Here is a 21,846-nt window from a genome sequence, read left to right on the forward strand (position 1 = left end):
GGAACCCATCTCAGCTGAGAGATGCTCGCGTCACCAGGAAGGCCCCCGAGTCAGGCTATGGGCCAGGTGAGGTGACTGGCAGGAGCCACACCAGAAGGTAACCCCATCACCAGAACACCTGAGACTGTGAGCCACGTGGCAGAGCAGTCCCCCTGGGTTTCCTTGCCCTCCTGCTCTCAGTCAGGACGCCCCTTCCCAATAAAGTCTCCTGCTCATGTGTCTCCTCAGACAATTCATTTCTGAGTGTCAGACAAGAGCCCACTCTTAGGCCATGGAAAGGGTCTCCCTTCCTGCAACAGATTCTTGTGTAGCCTACAACTACTGAATGGCTTCAACTGTTATTCAATAGCGAATGTAAAATTCCCAACAGATTAACTGGAATAGTTCACGAGATTATAAACATAAAAGGAAAGTTTATTAAATACATGACTGAATATCCTAGGGAGAACTTTCTGAGCCCACATCTTTGGAAAAAGATGTTCTCCCTACCCAGCAGACAAAGCAGAACATAGACACAACGGCACTGCTGATCAGCACAAAGTGACAAAATGTTGAGAAACATAAAGACACAAGAAAGGTTTTCATCTGCCAGTGGCCTGGATTTACAACCAGTCATCCAAAGGACAAAGATAGAAGTGAATAAGTAAAAAAAAGCCAAACATACTTACCAGGATCAGGATGGTACATGTGGCTCTGACTTCATAGGCAGGTCCAGAAGGAAGTCTACTGCTGAGAATGTATTGGACTTACTGCTTGTACCTGTAAAGAACAAAGACCAATGGAGGCATTAGCCCAGACGACAAGGTCCAAACACACTACATCAATATCACAGACACTGACAATACTTCCTCTCAGTCTATCTGGAAAGTCCCAGGAAGATATACATACATACCCACACCCCATATTTCTGTTTTTGCTCCTCACCACGCTAACAGGAATGTCAATCTATACCAGGAGTTTCAGGATCCAGTCTAGGAAACAGGAGAAGTCAGAGTACTCAGTGGATGGAGCTAAGACTTTGATCCCAAAGAGGTGTGCATACAAAGCTTAATGGCCTAGAAACTACTCAGGAGGCAAGTCATGCTGGGAGAAAGTCCCATATTCTTTCTATGTAAATAGAAAATGTGTTTACATCCAGCTTCCTTCAATCCAAAAGCTGCCATCACATGATCCCTTTAGAGAAAGGACCAACTTGTTAGCAAAGACCAAGTGATCCAAAGACGTCTCATCTCATGCCCAAATTGGAATTACAAAGTTATAAAGAGTGAGGAATTTCCAAGGATCCCAACCCAGTCTGAGTGAAGATAATAGCCAAATTAATGTTAGTACAAACTACTCCATCAATTTAGAAAGTATGTTAGAGACTGATTTTATTTGAATCAGAGGAATCCGGTGACAAAGATAGTGGGTAATTCTAATACCAGAAAATTAACTTGGTCACATAACAAATCACTTTAATTTAATAATAAGAGCAATCTTTTGTAATAACAAAGCTATTTGGTATAGACTGTTTCATAGTAACAAAGAATAATCAACCTGGTATCTATCACTGAGAGACTAAATAAATCATGCTGCATCCTCATAATAAGCATTAGGTAGTTGTGGACATGATCAATACATTTTCTCTACTGCTGAGCCTTCAGATCATAATTTACATTCCAGAAAAAGAATGCCATATTCAGAATATCTTAAGATAGATATCTTAATAAGAATATCTAATACATATTCTTACTTACTCTTACAAGTAAGAATATCATATTCAGAATATCAACAGTAAAAATATGTACATTCTTACTATATATTTAAGAATATCATATAGCAATACTACAAAGAACATTTATTAGTAAAGAGGAGAAGTGAGCACCAGGATTTAAGGCAGAAAAGGATAGGCTAATTCTACCACCCACCAAAAAAATATGTCCTTTTCATCATAGGGGACTGGAATACAAAAGTAGGAAGTCAAGGGATACATGGAGTAACAGACAAGTTTGGCCTTGGAGTATAAAATGAAGCAGGGCAAAGGCTAACAGAGTTTTGCCAAGAGAACGCACTGGTCATCGCGAACACCCTCTTCCAACAACACAAGATAAGATTCTACACAGGGACATCACCAGATGGTCAATACCAAAATCAGATTGATTATATTCTTTGCAGGAGAAGATGGAGAAACTCTATACAGTCGGCAAAAACAAGACCGGGAGCTGACTGTGGCTCAGATCATGAACTCCTTATTGCCAAATTCAGACTTAAATCGAAGACAGTAGGGAAAACCACTAGACCATTCACGTATGACCTAAATAAAATCCCTTACGATTATACAGTGGAAGTGACAAATAGATTCAAGGGATTAGATCTGATAGACGGAGTACCTTAAGAACTATGGACGGAGGTTCGTGACACTGTATAGGAGGCAGTGATCAAGACCATCTCCAAGAAAAAGAAATGCAAAAAGGCAAAATGGTTGTCTGACGAGGCCTTACAAATAGCTGAGAAAAGAAGAGAAGCAAAAGGCAAAGGAGGAGAGGAAAGATATATGCAACTGAATGCAGAGTTCCAAAGAATAGCAAGGGAAGATAAGAAAGCCTTCCTCAGCGATCAATGCAAAGCAAAAGAGGAAAACAACAGAATGGGAGAGACTAGAGATCTCTCAAGAAAATTAGAGATACCAAGGGAACATTTCAGCAAAGATGGGCACAATAAAGGACAGAAATGGTATGGACCTAACAGAAGCAGAAGATATTAAGAGGTGGCAAGAAAACACAGAAGAATTGGACAGAAAAGATCTTCATGACCCAGATAATCATGATGGTGTGATCACTCACCTAGAGCCAGACATCCTGGAATGCAAAGTCAAGTGGGCCTGAGGCAGCATCAGTATGAACAAAGCTAGTAGAGCTGATAGAATTCCAGTTGAGCTATTTCAAATCCTAAAAGATGATACTGTGAAAGTGCCGTATTCAATATGCCAGCAAATTTAGAAAATTCAGCAGCGGCCACAGGACTGGAAAAGGTCAGTTTTCATGCCAATCCCAAAGAAAGTTAATGCCATAGAATGTTCAAACTACTGCACAATTGCACTTAGCTCACACGCTAGCAAAGTAATGCTCAAAATTCTCCAAGCCAGGCTTCAACGGTACATGAAATGAGAACTTCCTGATGTTCAAGCTGGATTTAGAAAAGGTAGAGGAACCAAAGATCAAATTGCCAACATCTGTTCGATCACAGAAAAAACAAAAGAGTTCCAGAAAAACATCCACCTCTGCTTTATCGACTACGCCAAACCCTCTGACCATGTTGTACAAATGCAGTCTGGTTGATAATCACGACTCCCCTGATTACAAAGCTGCTAACCCCTGGGAAAAGATAAACACCAGTCTTTGGTTATACAAGAAGACCTAGACAAAAAGAACCATTTTTCTGAATTGGTTCCATTGCTGCTTTGTCTCTGAAATCAGTATCTTGCAAGTAAGGCACTGCCTTTTACAGTTCTTGTAAGGCCCATTACATACAGCACTCTATGGAAAAATTATCAGTGCTACGATGGATGAGAATTCTGATCAAGAAATCACCACAGAAGTCAGGAAGGATTATACTACTTAAGATGCTCTTGTTATAGAAAAAGCTGTGAAAGCTATAAAGTCTGAAACAATAAATTCCTACTGGAGAAAAATATGTCCAGATGACTTCATAGGATTTAAAACAAAGGCAGTCAAGAAAATCATGAAAGAGACTGTATGTATGGTGGCCGGGGGAGGGGAGCAGGTGGGAAGGTGCAGGGTTTCACGATATGGATCTTGGAGAAATTCAAGAGCTAACTGACCCCATACCAGAGGAATGAACAGAAGACAACTTGATGGAGATGCGTGCTTCTGACCCCGTGCTAGAGGAAGGTGACGTCGATGCTCCAGTGCCAGAAAACAAATTGACCTTAGACAATCCAGCGAAGGGTTCTGATTATTCAAGACTGCTTTTGACTTCTTTTATAAGATGGAGACTTATATGATATGGGCACTGAAACTAGAGCAAACACAAACAGTGGAAGAAGAATTGGTACCATACAGAAACATTTTTTGAGAAATGAAAAAATTTAAAAAGTCAGAAGCTGGCTGATCCACGTTCATGTATGGCAGAAATGAACACAATATTGTAAAGCAATTATCCTCTAATTACAAATAAATTTAAAAAAGAAAATGAAATGAAGAAAACAGAATAAGCCCTTTGGTCATAATACCTGCTACAAAAAAGGGCAATTCAGACATTTTCAATGTTAGGAGTTGCCATGTCTTTATAAATAGTTCCCATTCTTGAACTGGAATGGTCCGCAACAAAAACTAGCAACCACAACATAAGCAAAGTAACTATTTAAATAGGATATCATGATAAAATGTTTTCTGAATAAATGATCACATGAAGGAATACATCTCTGTTAGCCAATGCAGCCATAAATTAAAATGTTAATGAGGTAAAACTGGTCATGATGACAATAAAACAATATCAAACTAAAAAGTTCTAATTAAGCTTAATTCATTTTAACATATTTTGACAAAAAATCTCAAATCCATTGCAGCAAATCTTATTAATTAAACCAGAAATCTATTACCATTTTTAAATCCTATGTTTTAATTTGTACATGCTCACCCTTTATTTAAGGATAACCATGAATAAAACATGAAAATCAGTAAAAACTCTTATAACCAACCATTCATTAGCGTATAAGCTAGGCTACCATGGACCAATCATATTGCTGCTTCATTATTAACACATGAATATGTGTAAATATGAATTTTTTCACATTATCTTATTTTTAATTAAGGTAGAGTTGATTTACAACATTATATAAGTTTCAGGTGTACAACAGAGATCGCCACTTTTTAAAGTTCACACTTGATTTACAGTTACAACATATCAGCTATACTCTTTGTGTACAGTATATGCTTGTAGCTTATTTTACACCTAGTAGTTTGTACCTCTAATATGCTACTTCTATCAAACCCCTTTTCCTCGCTAGTAGCCACTAGTTTGTTCTCTATATTGTGAATCTGTTTCTTTTTGTTATTGTCACCAGTTTGTTTTGTTTAGATTCCACATAAAAGTGACATCATACAGTATTTGTCTTTCTCTTTGAATTATTTCACTAACATAATACCCTCCAAGTCCACCCACGTTGCATATGGAAAAATTTCATTCCTTTGATGGCTGCGTAGTATTTTATTCCATTAAATATATGCACACAGTATATATAATAAATATATAAAAGATATATGCATTTATAGATAGATATCCCACATCTTTATTCATTCATCTGTTGATCATCATAGGTTCCTCCCATATATTTCTTGGCTATTGTAAATAATGCTGCTATGAACATTGGGGTGCATGTATCTTTTCAAATCAATGGGTTTTTTTTTTTTTTTTTTTTTTTTAAATAAATACCCAGCGGTGGAAATGCTGAATCCTAAGCCTTTGACTGTGTGGATAACAATCAACTGTGGAAAATTCTGAAAGAGATGGGAGTACCAGACCACCTGACCTGCCTCTTCAGAAATCTGTATGCAGGTCAGGAAGCAACAGTTAGAACTGGGTATGGAACAACAGACTGGTTCCAAATAAGAAAAGGAGTTCGTCAAGGATGTATATTGTCACCCTGCTTATTTAACTTATATGCAGAGTACATCATGAGAAACGCTGGGCTGGAAGAAGCATAAGCTGGAATCAAGATTGCCAGGAGAAACATCAATAACCTCAGATATGCAGATGACACCACCCTTATGGCAGAAAGTGAAAAGGAACTCAAAAGCCTCTTGATGACAGTGAAAATGGAGAGTGAAAAAGCTGGCTTAAAGTTCAACATTCAGAAAATGAAGATCATGGCATCTGGTCCCATCCCTTCATGGGAAATAAATGGGAAACAGTGGAAACAGTGTCAGACTTTATTTTTGGGGGCTCCAAAATCACTGCAGATGGTGATTGCAGCCATGAAATTAAAAGACACTTACTCCTTGGAAGGATTATGACCAACCTAGATAGCATATTCAAAAGCAGAGACATTACTTTGCCAACAAAGGTTCGTCTAGTCAAGGCTATGGTTTTTCCTTTGGTCATGTATGGATGTGAGAGTTGGACTGTGAAGAAGGCTGAGCGCCGAAGAATTGATGCTTTTGAACTGTGGTGTTGAAGAAGACTCTTGAGAGTCCCTTGGACTGCAAGGAGATCCAACCAGCCCATTTTGAAGGAGATCAGCCCTGGGATTTCTTTGGAAGGAATGATGCTAAAGCTGAAACTCCAGTACTTTGGCCACCTCATGCGAAGAGTTGACTCAATGGAAAAGACTCTTGATGCTGGGAGGGATTGGGGGCAGGAGGAGAAGGGGACGACAGAGGATGAGATGGCTGGATGGCATCACTGTCTCGATGGACGTGAGTCTCAGTGAACTCCGGGAGTTGGTGATGGACAGGGAGGCCTGGCGTGCTGCGATTCATGGGGTCACAAAGAGTCGGACACGACTGAGTGACTGATCTGATCTGATCTGATGGTAGTTCTAGTTTTAGTTTTAAGGAACCTCCATATTCCTATTCACAGTGGCTGCACCAATTTACATCCCCGCTAACAGTGTAGGAGGGCTCTCTCTACTTTCACACCCTTGTTACTTGTGGTATTTTTGATGGCAGCCGTCTGACAGCTGTGAAGTGATGTCACTGCGGCTTTGACTTGCGTTTCTCTAATTAACAATGTTGAGCATCTCTTCATGTGCCTGGTGGCTATGCATAAATATGGTACAATACTATAAATGTATTTTCTTTTCCTTATGATTTTCTCAGGAGCATTTTCCTTTCTCTACCTGTAAGTATAAAATACCTATAAAATAGAATATATATGCTGGTCAACAGTAGACTATTAGTAATTACGTTTGGGAGAATCAAGAGTTATACGCAAATTTGTGATTGTGTAGGGGATTGACATGCATATCTCCTGCAGTTTAAGGGTCAACTGTATCTACAAAGTAAAAACCTGTAAAACTCCTTTACATTTATTACTACTACTACTATGAAAAAAAAAAAACCCAAAACCTCATTTTGGAAAAAGGCAAAGAACTGAATCATCACACTGTGAAAGGAGAAATAAAACAAGATATTTTTGTATCTTTTTCTATCTGAACTTCTACTCCCATAACTTTCTTATTTATAAAAAACACATTCCACTTAATAAAGGAAATGGGAGGGTAGAACCATCACCTATATTGATGGTACAGGCAAGAATCATCATTGGCAGGACTTCCCTGCTTGAGCCTCAGGTTCAATCCCTAGTCAAGGAACTAGATCCTACATGCCACAAGACCCATTGAAGCCAAATAAATAAATATTAAAAAAAAAAAAAAAAAAAAAAACAACTAGAGACTTCCCTGGCAGTCCAGTAGTTAAAATATGCCTTCTTTCAAAAAAAAAAAAAAGAAAAGAAAAAGACTACCTTCCCAAACAGGGAACCTAGGTTTGAGGAAACTAAGAACCCACATGCCACAGGGGAAGTAAGCCCAAGCGCTGCATCTACTGAGCCCTTGCACCACAACTAAAGAAAAGTCTGTGAACAGCCTGCACGCTGCAACTAAGGCCTGTCACAGCCAAAATTAAATAGAGAAATAACATAAATATTAAAAATAAAATACCCATGAAAATTTGAATACTGTTTGGTACTGCATAATATGGAGAAACTGTTTATAGTTACATATAATAAAGATTAGAGAAGGCAGCGGCACCCCACTCCAGTACTCTTGCCTGGAAAATCCCACAGACAGAGGAGGGATCGCGAAGAGTCCGACATGACTGAGCGACTTCACTTTCACTTTTCACTCTGCTGCATTGGAGAAGGAAATGGCAACCCACTACAGTGTTCTTGCTTGGAGAATCCCAGGGACAGAGAAGCCTGGTAGGCTGCCGTCTCTGGGGTCGCACAGAGTCGGACACGACTGAAGTGACTTAGCAGCAGCAGCAGCATGATAAAGATACTACAATTAAACAAACAAAAAAAAAGTCCTAGCCTATTACAGACACTTACATGTTTTTTTTCTTTTTGGCCATATCTCATGGCTTGTAGGATCTTAGCTCCCTGACTAGGAACTGAACCCACACCCTCAGCAGTGAAATCACGGAGTCCTAACTCCCGGCCCACCAGGGAATTCCCTTATTTGAACTTTTATAGATATAGTGATATGGCTTTTGGAGTTTGCCTTAAGATAAGCAATTGCTGAGGGAAATAGAGCAGGATTATAAATGAAATGATTTTGGCTGTGAGTTAGTTCATTTGTTGCTAAATGATGACTTCTTGTGTGTTTTTTTCTTTTTTCCTATTACCGTGTCCACTTTTCCAGGATTTTTTAAGATTCTGTATTGCACTCATCTCACACGCTAGTAAAGTAATGCTCAAAATTCTCCAAGCCAGGCTTCAGCAATATGTGAACTCTGAACCGAAATGTTCAAGCTGGTTTTAGAAAAGGCAGAGGAACCAGAAATCAAATTGCCAACATCCGCTGGATCATGGAAAAAGCAAGAGAGTTCCAGAAAAACATGTATTTCTGCTTTATTGACTATGCCAAAGCCTTTGACTGTGTAGATCACAATAAACTGTGGAAAATTCTGAAAGAGATGGGAATACCAGACCACCTGACCTGCCTCTTGAGAAACCTGTATGCAGGTCAGGGAGCAACGGTTAGAACTGGACATGGAACCAACAGACTGGTTCCAAATAGGAAAAGGAATACATCAAGGCTGTATATTGTCACCCTGCTTATTTCACTTATATGCAGAGTACATCATGAGAAACACTGGGCTGGAAGAAGCACAAGCTGGAATCAAGATTGCCGGGAAAAATATCAATAACCTCAGATATGCAGATGACACCACCTTTATGGCAGAAAGTGAAGAGGAACTCAAAAGCCTCTTAATGAAAGAGAAAGTGGAGAGTGAAAAAATTGGCTTAAAGCTCAACATTCAGAAAACAAAGATCATGGCATCTGGTCCCATCACTTCATGGGAAATAGATGGGGAAACAGTGGAAACAGTGTCAGACTTTATTTTTGGGGGCTCCAAAATCACTGCAGATGGTGATTGCAGCCGTGAAATTAAAAGACGCTTACTCCTTGGAAGAAAAGTTATGACCAACCTAGATAGCATATTGAAAAGCAGAGACATTACTTTGCCAACAAAGGTCCGTCTAGTCAAGGATATGACTCTTCCAGTGGTCATGTATGGATGTGAGAGTTGGACTGTGAAGAAAGCTGAGTGCCGAAGAATGGATGCTTTTGAACTGTGGTGTTGGAGAAGACTCTTGAGAGTCCTTGGACTGCAAGGAGATCCAACCAGTACATTCTAAAGGAGATGAGTCCTGGGTGTTCTTTGGAAGGACTGATGCTGAAGCTGAAACTCCAATACCTTGGCCACCTCATTCGAAGAGTTGACTCATTGGAAAAGACTCTGATGCTGGGAGGGATTGGGGGCAGGAGGAGAAGGGGACGACAGAGGATGAGATGGTTGGATGGCATCACTGACTCGATGGACGTGAGTTTGAGTGAACTCCGGGAGTTGGTGATGGACAGGGAGGCCTGCCGTGCTGCAATTCATGGGGTCGCAAAGAGTTGGACACGACTGAGCAACTGAACTGAATCTTACTTACAAAATTTTTATATTAATAATCAAACATTTTGAGCTTGTTTTCCATTTGCTATATACTACCCTTTTATTCTGAAGTGTATCATAGCTCAAAACCTGTCATGTTCTGATACCAGTACATTGGATTCTCCTAATATACCATACTGTGCTCAGTTAACTACTTCAGTCGTGTGCGACTCTTTGGGACCCTATGGACTGTAGCTGGGCAGGCTCCTCTGTCCACGAGATTCTCCAGGCAAGAATACTGGAGTGGGTTGCCATGCTCTCCTCCGGGGGATCTTCCGGACCCATGGATCGAACCTGCACCTCCTGTGTCTCCTGCACTGCAGGCAGATTCTTAACCCACTGAGCTACCTGGGAAGCCCCAATATTATTTTACTGTTCATCAGTTTTCCTTAGCAAAGTTAAAAATACTAAATCCCTTCAACCTCAGGAGAGGTAAGACAGAGAAATAGTCAGTCGTGCCAGTAGAGGTGCAAAGTAGGGAAGAGAAGACCCAACTATGTGGATTATTTCATAGTTCTCACCAAGTTTTCACTTGTATTACCATCAGGTCTGACTTACTGAAGCCTCCTACACTGTTGGTGGGAATGTATATATTAGCCAAAAAGTCTGTCTGGGTTTTCTGTAAGATATTACAGCAAAACCCCAATGAACTTTTTGCCAACCTGGTAAGATTGGTACAGCCACTTTGGGAAACAGTATGGAGGTTCCTTACAATATGCTCCAGCAATCCCACTCCTGGGCATGTACCTGGAGAAAATCATTGTTCTAAAGGATACATGTACCCCAAATACCTGTCATGGTATTTCCAGGTCATGTGAATAGCACCTCAGTAAAGCATTATTACTTAAATATATGCATGCATGCAGGCATGGGACTTCCCTGGTGGTCCAGTGGTTAAGAATCCATCTTGCAATGGAGGGGACACTGGTTCGACCCCTGGTCTGGGAAGATCGCACATGCCATGGAACAACTAAGCCTGTGCACCACAACAAGAGAAGCCACTGGTGTTCGCAGCCGCCGCCGCGCCCGCCATCGCTCTCCAACGCCAGTGCCGCCTCTAGCTCGCCGCGCTCCAGCCGAAGGAGAAGGAGGGTAAGTAAGGAGGTCTCTATACCATGGCTCGTACAAAGCAGACTGACCGCAAATTGACAGGTGGTAAAGCACCGAGGAAGCAACTCGCTACAAAAGGCGCTCGGAAGAGTGCGGCCTCTACTGGAGGGGTGAAGAAACCTCATCGTACAGGCCTGGTACTGTTGCACTCGGTGAAATTAGACGTTATCAGGAGTCCACTGAACTTCTGATTCGCAAACGTCCCTTCCAGCGTCTGCTGCGGGAAATTGCTCAGGACTCAAAACAGATCTGCGCTTCCAGAGTGCAGCTATTGGTGCTTTGCTGGAGGCAAGTGAGGCCCATCTGGTTGGGCTTTTTGAAGACACCAACCTGTGTGCTATCCAACGTGTAACAATTATGCCAAAAGACATCCAGCTAGCACGCCGCATACGTGGAGAACGTGCTTAAGAATCCACTATGATGGGAAACATTTCATTCTTTAAAAAAAAAAAATTCTCTTCTTCCTGTTATTAGTAGTTCTGAACGTTAGATATTTTTTCCCCCCCATGGGGTCAAAAGGTACCTAAATATATGATTGCAAGTGGAAAATAGGGGACAGAAATCAGGTATTGGCAGTTTTTCCATTTTCTTTTGTGTGTGAATTTTTAATATAAATGCGGGGACATAAAGCCATTAATGAAAGTCAAAATGTTTCAGTGAACAAGTTTCAGCAGTTCAACAATTATAAATAAACCTGTTAAATTTTCCTGGACAATGCCAGCATTTGGATTTTTTTAAAACAAGTAAATTTCTTATTGACTGCAAAAAAAAAAAAAGAGAGAGAGAGAGAAGCCGCTGCAACAAGAAGTCCGTGAACTGCAACCAGAGAAAGCCCGCAGCAATGAAGATCTAGCATGGTAAAAAAGAATAAAAATGTCAACTGTGGCAAAAGCTTCTGAGGGGAAATTTAAACAAAATCCTAAAGTTACCATTGGATTTAGGACTTTGTCAGTGACAATGGAGCTGTGAGGCTAATACACGAAACTTGAAAAAGTAGAGCTATATTGTCGATGTAATCAGGAGAGAGAAAAAAACAATGCTCTTTTAGAGTTCAGTTCTAGGGCTTTCCGGGTGGTCCAGTGGCTAAGACTACACGCTTCCAATGTAGGGAGTCCGGGTTCAATCCTGATCTGGAAACTGGATACCACGTGTTGGAACTGAGAGTTTTCATGCCAAAACTAAGACCAGACACAGAAAAATAAATTAAATATTAAAAATAAATAAAACAAAAGTTCATCCGTAAAAGATGACAGAAACAGTAGAACAAGAAATGCACTGGATCACTAAGAGAGGAAAAACTATTTTTAGAAGGAATAAGTGTCTATAAAGTTAGTTCAAAAAGAGACTGAAAGAGAGAGCAGTAACAGGTCACCAGTCATGAGATTTGATCAAGAACCAGTCTGCAGACAAATTGAGACATGAGGGCATGGCTCTTAGCTGGCATTTGAGTTAAACTGATTTGTTTTAGGTTAGGAAGCAGAAACTGTTTTCACATGGTGAGCTCTGCTCCTTCTGTGGGTGGCAGGAGCTGAATATCAACAGAGAAGGGAGTCATACCAGGGAACTTAATGAAGTAACAATTAAGATTTGCTGGCCCTGCTGAAAGTTTAATAAAGAGACTGACCCAAGAACTGCAATCTGGAGAGGAAAACAACAGGAAATGGAAAAGCTGCTGGTCCAGGGACAACATGTGCACAGGAGTTCAGGTGAACGGGGTTTTGGAAGTTTTAAATGACGGATGTGAGCTCTCTTACCTCAAAGTACTGAAATATTTATAATTACTAAGACAGTTCAGGGGAAGATGTCCTAGATTTTCTGAATGTTCCTCAGCTAAGTGAAGGTGGTAAGGCCAAAAAGGAAATCTCCATGTGGAATATTTTTAGCCAATGGGAACAGTGACATCTTAGAGCAGTGATGATCAAGCCAAGACTTCACATCTCTAAAGAGCAGAGAACCTATCTGAGACCCTAGCCAGTGATTTTGAAAAGTTTCTCTCTAAGCCAGCATATGCCACAGGCAGTGAGTGCCGAGCGCATGAAACTGTGCCTACAGTCACTGGGGTAGGATCCAATTCCACTCCCCTAATTGGTGGTTGTGGTGTAAGGAGAGTTTCAGTTACAAATAAGAATTACAACATCTGCTGCAAACTGCTATGATACACCATGGAGATGATATTGCATCCATCTAAAATTGAACTGTGGCTTGTGTTCAAGAAAAATGAAATATCTCCAACAGCCCTAACATTGTGGCTGTCAAATCTAAAGATTGTAAATTTGGGAAAACTACTTCTGTTTCACAAAACGTATTCTCCTTAAAGTTGTTTTAAAAACCCACTCCTGGACATATTAACAGGAGAAAACTGTAATTTGAAAAGATACATGCCACTTAAGAAAGTTCCTTAAGTGGCCTAGTGGTTAGGAGTCTGGGCTTAACTGCTCTGCGCCCGGTTCAATTCCTGGAGGGAACTGAAATCCTGCAAGCCGGGGAGAGAGGAAGGGAGGACGGCAGGGAGGAAGGAAGAGAAAGCAAGCAAGAAAAATACATGCACCACGCACCCCAATGTTTACTGCAGCACTATTTACAACAGCCAAGCATGGAAGCAACTTAAATGTCCATCGACAGAGGAAGGGATGAAGATGTGCCACATACACACACACACGCCGCACACACACAGACGCACAGACATATGCATGTATATAACAGAATATCACTCAGCCATAAAGGAGAATGAAGTAATAGAGATTAGCATACTACATGAAGCAAGACAAATATCATATGATATCACTAATATGCAGAATCTTAAAAAGATGATACAAATCTTTACAAAGAAACTTATTTACAAAATAGAAACAGATTAGACTTTGAAAAGGATCGTGGTTATCAAAGGGGAAAGGTGGTGGGTAGATAAATTGGGAGTTTGGGATTAACATATCCACTACTATAAATAAAGAGAAGGGAATGGCAACCCACTCCAGTATTCTTGCTTGGAAAATTCCATGGACAGAGCAGCCTGGTGGGCTACAGTCCATAGGGTCACAAAGAGTCAGACACAACTGAGCACACACACACACACACAATAAATAAAACAGACAACCAACAAGGACCTACTGTATAGCACAAGAGCTCTACTCAATATTCTGCAACAACATATAAGGGATAAGAATCTGAAGAAGAATGGATACATATATATGTATAACTGAGCCACTCTGCTGTACACCTGACAGTAATACAACATTTTTAATCAATTATACCTCAATCTAAAATAAAAATTTAAAGAATTGTTTAAAAAAACAAAAAGGAGACAACTAGCTGAAAATGGAGTCACTTGAACTGAGCTTTACTCACCAAACCAACACTACCTAAGTTCAGTTTCAGCCTCCCCAGAAACCAAATCTTAGATCAGTCAGCCTGGTACTTCCTGGGCAGCACTAGTGAGGTGATCTGCCTGACGTTCCCTGACTAGGCCCTGGCATTGGGAGCTCGGAAGCTTCGCCACTTGACTACTTGGTCTAACATCTTTTTCGGTTTTCAGGTTTACTTACGTGGCTGCATCACGCCTTAGTTGAGGTATGTGGGCTGCTCACTGCGGCACGCAGGCCTCTCCGGTTGCGGCGCGTGGGCATTCGTGTCCTGGGGCATGCGGAATCTTAGTTCCCTTACCAGGGATCAAAGCTGCATCCCCTGCGTTGAAGATGGATTCCTAACCACTAGACCACCAGTCCTAATGTCTTTTTATTAGAGTCCTTTCATGACAACTCTATTTAAAATAATAAAAGTCTCTGGGATTTGTCTTAATTTTCTATAGTATATACTGTAAAATGTACTCTGTCTAATGTACAATTTTGCATATTTTGACACCACGTATAGTCATAAATACATCACTAAAATATACAGAACTTGGGAATTCCCTGGCAGCCCAGTGGTTAGAACTCTGTGCTTTCTCAGCTGTGACCCGGGTTTAATGTGTAGTCAGGGAACTAAGACCCGAGAGCTGCTCAGTGTGCCCAGAACAAAAAAAAAGCAACAAAGGAAAAGCAGTAAGTATATACAAAGGAATTCCCATAAGGTTATCAGCTGATTTTCCAGGCAGAAAAGCTAAAAACCTCCAACCGAGAATACTCTACCCAGCAAGGCTCTCGTTCAGATTCGACCAAGAAGTCAAAAGCTTTACAGACAAGCAAAAGCTAAGAGAATGCAGCACCACCAAACCAGCTTTAGCACATATGCCAAAGGAACTTCTCTAGAAGGAAAAGGCCACAACTAGAAACAAGAAAATTACAAATGGGAAAGCTCATTGGTAAAAGCTCACATACAGTCCAGCAGGAAATCACCCACACAAATACGGTATCAAAGCCAGCAATTATGAGAAGTGGGGACTGCAAATGTAGACCACTGGAAACACATGTGGCATGAAGAACCCAGCAATTTAAAACATATAAAATATATATTTTTATGTTATATGTACGTGTATATATATATACATATATAAAAACCTCATGGTAGGGACTTCCCTGGCAGCCCAGTGGTTAAGAATCTGCCTGGCAGTGCAAGGCACTCGGGTTTGATCCCTTGGTGGGAAACTAGAATCCTACACGCTGCAGAGCAACTAAGCCTGCGAGCAGCAACTATTGAAGCCTGCATGCTCCGAAGCCCGAGCACAACTAGACTCTTTGCGCCACATCAAACGAGCCTTCATGACACAACAAAGATCACACGCAAACAAACAAACAAACAAGCCTCAGGGTAACTGCAAAACAAACTTCCAGCTATAAAATAAATAAGTCAAGGATGTAAGCAGTGATCCCCCACCTTTCTGGCACCAGGGACCGGTTTCACGGAAGACACTTTTTCACAGACCAGGGGAGGCTGGTTTCGGGCTGATCGATGCACATTACATCGATTGTGCACTTTATTTCTCATCTGATGCTGCTGCAGATCTGACAAGAGGTAGCAGTCCGCAGCCCACAGGCTGGAGACCCCTGAGTACAGCGTAGGGAATATAGTCAATAATACTGTAGTAACTCTGTATGATAACACAGTAACAGAATGTTTCCTGTCATTTTGTAATGTATGTATCTAGTTATTATATTGTACAACTGAAACTAATGTAAGTCAATCACACAAATATGTTAAAAAAAAAAAACAAAACCACCTAGATTTATCTGTTTCACTCTCTGTTAGAGAGTGAAGGTTTATGTCCCCCCAGAATTCATACTTGACACAGAACCTCCCAATTTTATGGTATTAGGAGTGAGAACATTTGGGAGGAAATTAGATGAGACCATGAAGATAGGCCCCACAAGGGAGAGACTGTCACCCTTATAAAAGTCAGGAGAGCTTGCTCCTCTCTGCTCATCACCACATAAGGACACGGAACTGGCTTCTAGGAACCAGGAAGCAGGCCCTCACCAGACACAGAACCTGACCATGCAGGCACCCTGATCTTGGACTTCCAGCCTCTAGAAAAAAAACTCCTGGTGTTTATAAGTTATCTAGTTTACAGTACTTTGTTATAACCACCCATGCAGAAAAAGACACTTTCCTTCCCCATTGGAAAATCCAGTTAACTCATAATAAAAACATATCCAGAATCCAGCCACTTCTAAGCTACCACTCTGTTCCATAAACCCTCAAGTGGACTACTGTAGGAGCCTCCACACTGGTTTTCCTTTCTCTTCCCTCAGTCTCACAATCTATTCTCACTGTGCAGCCATACGGAGACTGCTAAGAGGTAGGTAAGGGCTTCCCTGGAGGCTGTGTCAAAGAGTCCACCCGCCAGTGCAGGAGTCATGGGTGCGATCCCTGATTCAGGAGGATTCCACATGCTGCAGAACAACTAAGCCCAGAGGCACAGCTATTGAGCCCATGTACCACAACTACTGAAGCCCACCCGCCCCAGAGCCCACACTCTGAAGCCCACCCGCCCCAGAGCCCACACTCTGAAGCCCACCCGCCCCAGAGCCCACACTCTGAAGCCCACCCGCCCCAGAGCCCACACTCTGCCACAAGAAGCCGCTGCAGTGAGAAGCACCACCCCACCCCCAACATAAATGAATGAACGGAGCTGCTGCTGCTAAGTGGCTTCAGTCGTGTCCAACTCTGCGACCCCATAGACGCAGCCCACCAGGCTCCCCTGTCCCTGGGATTCTCCAGGCAAGAACACTGAAGTGGGTTCCATTTCCTTCTCCTATAAATGGAGGCAAGGTCATTCCTCCTCTTCTGATTCAAACTTCCTATCACCTCCAGGACAGATACCCAATTTCTTAGGCAGCCGTTCCAGTACTGAATTCTGTTCTCTTGCTCATTCTTCCCACCTAATGGAAATATTTTCATGATCCCACCTCAGCTCTACCTCTAAGCACTTTCACATCGTGGTACTTGGATAACATTTCCACATCCATTTACATTAGGTGCCAGAAATGGAAACACTTCTATACAATCTTTGGTAGACTCAGGACCCTAGGTTTAGGTCCTTAAAGAATTCCACGGCAGGAACTTCCCTGGTGGTGCAGTGGATAAGAATCTGCCTGCAAGAGCAGTGGACACAGGTTCGATTCCCGGTCTGGGAATATTCACAAGCTGCGAGAGTAACTAAGACAATGCACCACAGCTATCGAACCCATGCTCCACAAGAGAAATCACCACAATGAAAAAGCCCATACACCTCGGAAAGAGTAGCCCCCACTCAGGGCAGCTAGAGAAATGCCTGCGCAGCAAGGAAGACCCAGCACAGCCATAAATAAGCAATGTATAAAAAGAATCCCGGGTCACCACAATGCAGAGAATGTATGGGTTGGGGAAGGAACAGTAGCAGTCTGGGACACACTACATATACCTATACAGGTCCCGCAAACGTTTCTGCAGTCATGTTTTAAGACATAGGCTACAGATGAATGACTACAATGTCAGGTTTCACGGGGTTCAGGCCGCTATGCGCGCACGCCTGGCCCTTGGGCTGAATGCCTAACTTACGTGCCTCAGTGTCTCACCTTACTAGCTCTGTGTGCTTGAACAAAGATCCAACCTCCTGGTGCCCCAACGTCTTCATCCTCCTCCTCGGTCTGGTTATCCAAAGGCTGTTAAACAGCTTTTGGAAGACTTTTGAAAACCTAACGTAGTTTGGTTTAAAATTTCCCGCAGCTCTTAGAATCCTGAGAATACATGCAGAGCCCTCAGCCTGCTATTCTAGGAGTAACTCCGCCTCAAACTTTGTTCCCCGCCGGGCACAACGGAGCCCAGATTTCCCGAATTCCCAGAGCTCAGTCGCAGCTCCAGGCCTTGGTACATCCCGGTTCCTCTGCCTGTATCCCTCTCCCTCATCTAATCACACCCCAGATAGTAAGATTAAACTGGAAAACTGAAATGTTAAGTTTATGCATAATCACTGTCAGAAACAAGAGCACGTGTACTAACGCCTCACCGTCCCGGACACCGGGGGCTGGGCTGCAGGGATGAGGGCACTCCGGGCGTTAGTGTCTGGTGGGGTGAGGGCGGGGAGGGCCCGAGGACAAGCGCTTACCTGCGGTGGGTCCCTCCGAGCGGCCGCAGCCATCCAGGCCTTTGGGCGGAGTGGGTCCGGGAGCGGGCCGGCGGGTCTTAAACCGGCCCTGGTGCGAATCATCTCTCGCGGTGCTGCGGCCGAACCTCAGACTCGCTTCTGTGCAGCGGGACTCCTCTGACGCTTTCTCGGTCCTGTCCCGTCGGCCCCGGCTCACGGCTCCGGAACTTCTATCCGGACGAACACCCGAGCAGCCAAAATGACCGCCCGGAGGAGGACGCCGGAAGCCCCGCCCTTCGCTAGGAGACACGCACGGAAACGCCTCTGTTCTGAGCCTTCATTGGCTCAGCAAGGCTGCTCAGCAGAGTATTCTGGGTAATGTAGTTCTCACGCTTGGGGGTAATTCACCCCACCCCTTTGCACCCTGTCAAGTTTAGACCCGAGGGGCGCTGGGAAATGGAGTTCACCCATCCAAGGACTTAGCAGCCTCTTGTTCGTTCTTAAAGGGGCAGATCTCAGGACTTCTGGGGGATGTTGTGTTGTCTGAAGACATTCACCCAAGATTGGAGATGTGTTAGTTCAGTTTCTGTGAACTTCATCATGCTGCCTGAGGCTACCTGTACCATTTCTGAAGTTCTCAGAGGACACAGAACCAAGTACACATATCATTCCTAGTCCTTCAGATACAAAATGTGTCCGCTGGTAGCAGAAGCTAATAAACATCTCACGCTTCTACTGCTGCTAAGTCACTTCAGTCGTGTCCAACTCTGTGCGACCCCATAGACAGCAGCCCACCAGGCTCCCCCGTCCCTGGGATTCTCCAGGCAAGAACACTGGAGTGGGTTGCCATTGCCTTCTCCAATGCATGAAAGTGAAAAGTGAAAGTGAAGTCGCTCAGCCGTGTCCGACCCTCAGCGAACCCATGGACCGCAGCCTTCCAGGCTCCTCCATCCATGGGATTTTCCAGGCAAAAGTCTTGGAGTGGGGTGCTATTGCCTTCTCCAAACATTTCATGGGGGAGAGGCAAAATAGGGCTACGGGCCTAAGAGACACAAACTACTGTTACCAAACCAAACTTGGGCCAGTCACCTGATGCACAGAAAAGCCAAACCATTGATATTCCCTTGTGGTGAAAGGTAAGTACTGGGTTTACTCCAAGAACAGGCAGCTCATGGTCAAAAGACCTGAAGTCCCCAAATGACTTTCAAAGAAGGGATTTAAAAGACAGTATGAGGAAGAGGGTGGCAGGATGTGTGATCAGCCTGAGCACAATTCTCTGGTTGATGATGAGATAATGGTGATATTTTCAGAATATTAATTATCAGTTTTCTAACTCCAACTGGTCTGGGAGGCTACATGCTGGTTGTCAGCATACAGTTAACTTCTTCCACCTGGTGGGGGTTTTAGTAACTGCAAAATAGCTCAAGGACATTATCCATAGCCCTTGAGGAGGAACTATAAAGGTCCTTCACTTTGTTTTATGGCTAACCTATTATTATGTTGTCACACTTGACTGCCTTCCTTTGTTTCTGCATCTTCTCACTTCTCTGATTTTGCTTTTTGGAATTCGGGGAAAGCCGAGGAGGATAAAATTTTCCAAAAACAAGAGTCAGAACAGGAATTCCCTGGCGGTCAAAGGGTTAGGACTCCATGCTCTCATTGCTCAGGGCCCAGGTTCAATCCCTGGTCAGGGAACTAAGAACCCACAAGCTGTGCAGCACACCCAGTGGGGCAGGTGGAAGTCAGGGGACATGAGCGTTGGGGATGTCTCTCCCATGAAGGTCCCACAGGGTCATGCTCAGTTTCACTATGTATAAAAAGAACAAGGATATGTTGTACAGCACAGGAAAATATAACTTTTGTTTTTAATAACTTTTTAAAGATTTATTTATTTTTGGTCATGCTGGGTCTTTGCTGCTGTGTGTGGGCTTTCTCTAGTTGCGGCGAGAAGGGGCTGCTCTTCGTTGTGGTGCTCAAGCTTCTCATTGCTCTGGCTTCTTTTGTTGTGGAGCACAGGTTCTATGGCACAGGGCTTAGCTGCCCTGTGGCACGTGGGGTCTTCCCAGATCAGGGATCGAACTCATGTCCCCTGCGTTGGCAGGCTGATGCTAAGTCGCTTCAGTCGTGTCCGACTCTCTGCGACCCCAGAGACGGCAGCCCACCACGCTCCCCCATCCCTGGGATTCTCCAGGCAAGAACACTGGAGTGGGTTGCCATTTCCTTCTCCAATGCATGAAAGTAAAAAGTGAAAGTGAAGCCGCTCAGTCGTGTCCGACCCTCAGTGACCCCATGGACTGCAGCCTACCAGGCTCCGCCATCCATGAGATTTTTCCAGGCAAGAGTACTGGAGTGGGTTGCCATTGCCTTCTAGGATTCTTAATCACTAGACCACCAGGGAAGCCTTGTCTTTAATAAATTTAAATGGAGTATAATCTATAAAAATACTGAATAACTATGTTATATACCTGGATTAGTTCCAGGTGTAAAACAACTATACTTCAATAAAAATAAACTAATAATGAAAAATAAACATTACCATGTTGCAATTAAATCTATACACTATGAAGTGCTAGACTCAGTTTGATCAGTCTCTGTATGTTTGGTCAGGAAGAAGAGAAAAAACACTCCAGGTGGGTCAGCAGGAGTACAAAGGTGGATCTCTGTAGTCACTTCAGAATACACAATGGAGTATTACTCAGCCATTAAAAAGAATACATGTGAATCAGTTCTAATGAGGTGGATGAAACTGGAGCCTATTATACAGAGTGAAGTAAGCCAGAAAGAAAAACACCAATACAGTATACTAACACATATATATGGAATTTAGAAAGATGGTAACAATAACCCTGTGTACGAGACAGTAGAAGAGACACTGATGTATAGAACAGTCTTATGGACTCTGTGGGAGAGGGAGAGGGTGGGAAGATTTGGGAGAATGGCATTGAAACATGTATAATATCATGTATGAAACGAGTTGCCAGTCCAGGTTCGATGCACGATACTGGATGCTTGGGGCTGGTGCACTGGGACGACCCAGAGGGATGGTATGGGGAGGGAGGAGGGAGGAGGGTTCAGGATGGGGAACACATGTATACCTGTGGTGGATTCATTTTGATATTTGGCAAAACTAATACAATTTTGTAAAGTTTAAAAATAAAATAAAACTTAAAATAAAAAAAACAATAATAAAAACCAGAAAATACTTCTAACAGCATAGTAAGTTATTGTGTCCAATTTATCAAGCATATAATATTTTTATCATTTAGTTTCTTTTTGGATAGTCTGACAGTTATTTCTCAAAAATAGAACAATGAAAGACATGCAGATTTCATACAGATTAACAGGTGTGGTATTCACTGATGGAGCATGTATGAAAAAGGTGTTCTGAACCCCAAACTGCACGGAGTAACTGAAACTATGATCTCATCACTGGGAAGTCATTATCATTTCCCCTGGATTACAGAGACTGCTCTGCATGAGGAACTATTACCTGAAAAAAGTTATAAAATTCAAATTACAGAAAGCTATTAATGACTATGTAGTGATTCAGAGATTGTGTCTGAAATGTCTCAG

At 42.6% G+C, this 21,846-nt stretch overlaps 1 protein-coding gene and 1 pseudogene across 1 annotated transcript in view; one reads left to right on the forward strand and one right to left on the reverse strand.

Moving 5' to 3' along the window:
• LOC129631549 (zinc finger protein 501-like) overlaps nt 1-18,574 on the reverse strand; it is a 37,543-nt gene extending 18,969 nt beyond the window's left edge. Inside the window, exons 1-2 of the mRNA XM_055552635.1 lie at nt 18,295-18,574; nt 669-759 (exon numbers count right to left, since the gene is read on the reverse strand). The gene's annotated coding sequence lies outside the window, so the exon portion shown is untranslated. The remainder of the gene's footprint in view (nt 1-668; nt 760-18,294) is intronic.
• Nucleotides 10,781-11,628, forward strand: LOC129631551 (histone H3.3A-like; annotated as a pseudogene).
• Nucleotides 18,575-21,846: the final 3,272 nt, after the last annotated feature.

Source organism: Bubalus kerabau, chromosome 17 (genome assembly GCF_029407905.1).
Source record: "Bubalus kerabau isolate K-KA32 ecotype Philippines breed swamp buffalo chromosome 17, PCC_UOA_SB_1v2, whole genome shotgun sequence".
Lineage (NCBI taxonomy): Eukaryota > Metazoa > Chordata > Mammalia > Artiodactyla > Bovidae > Bubalus > Bubalus kerabau.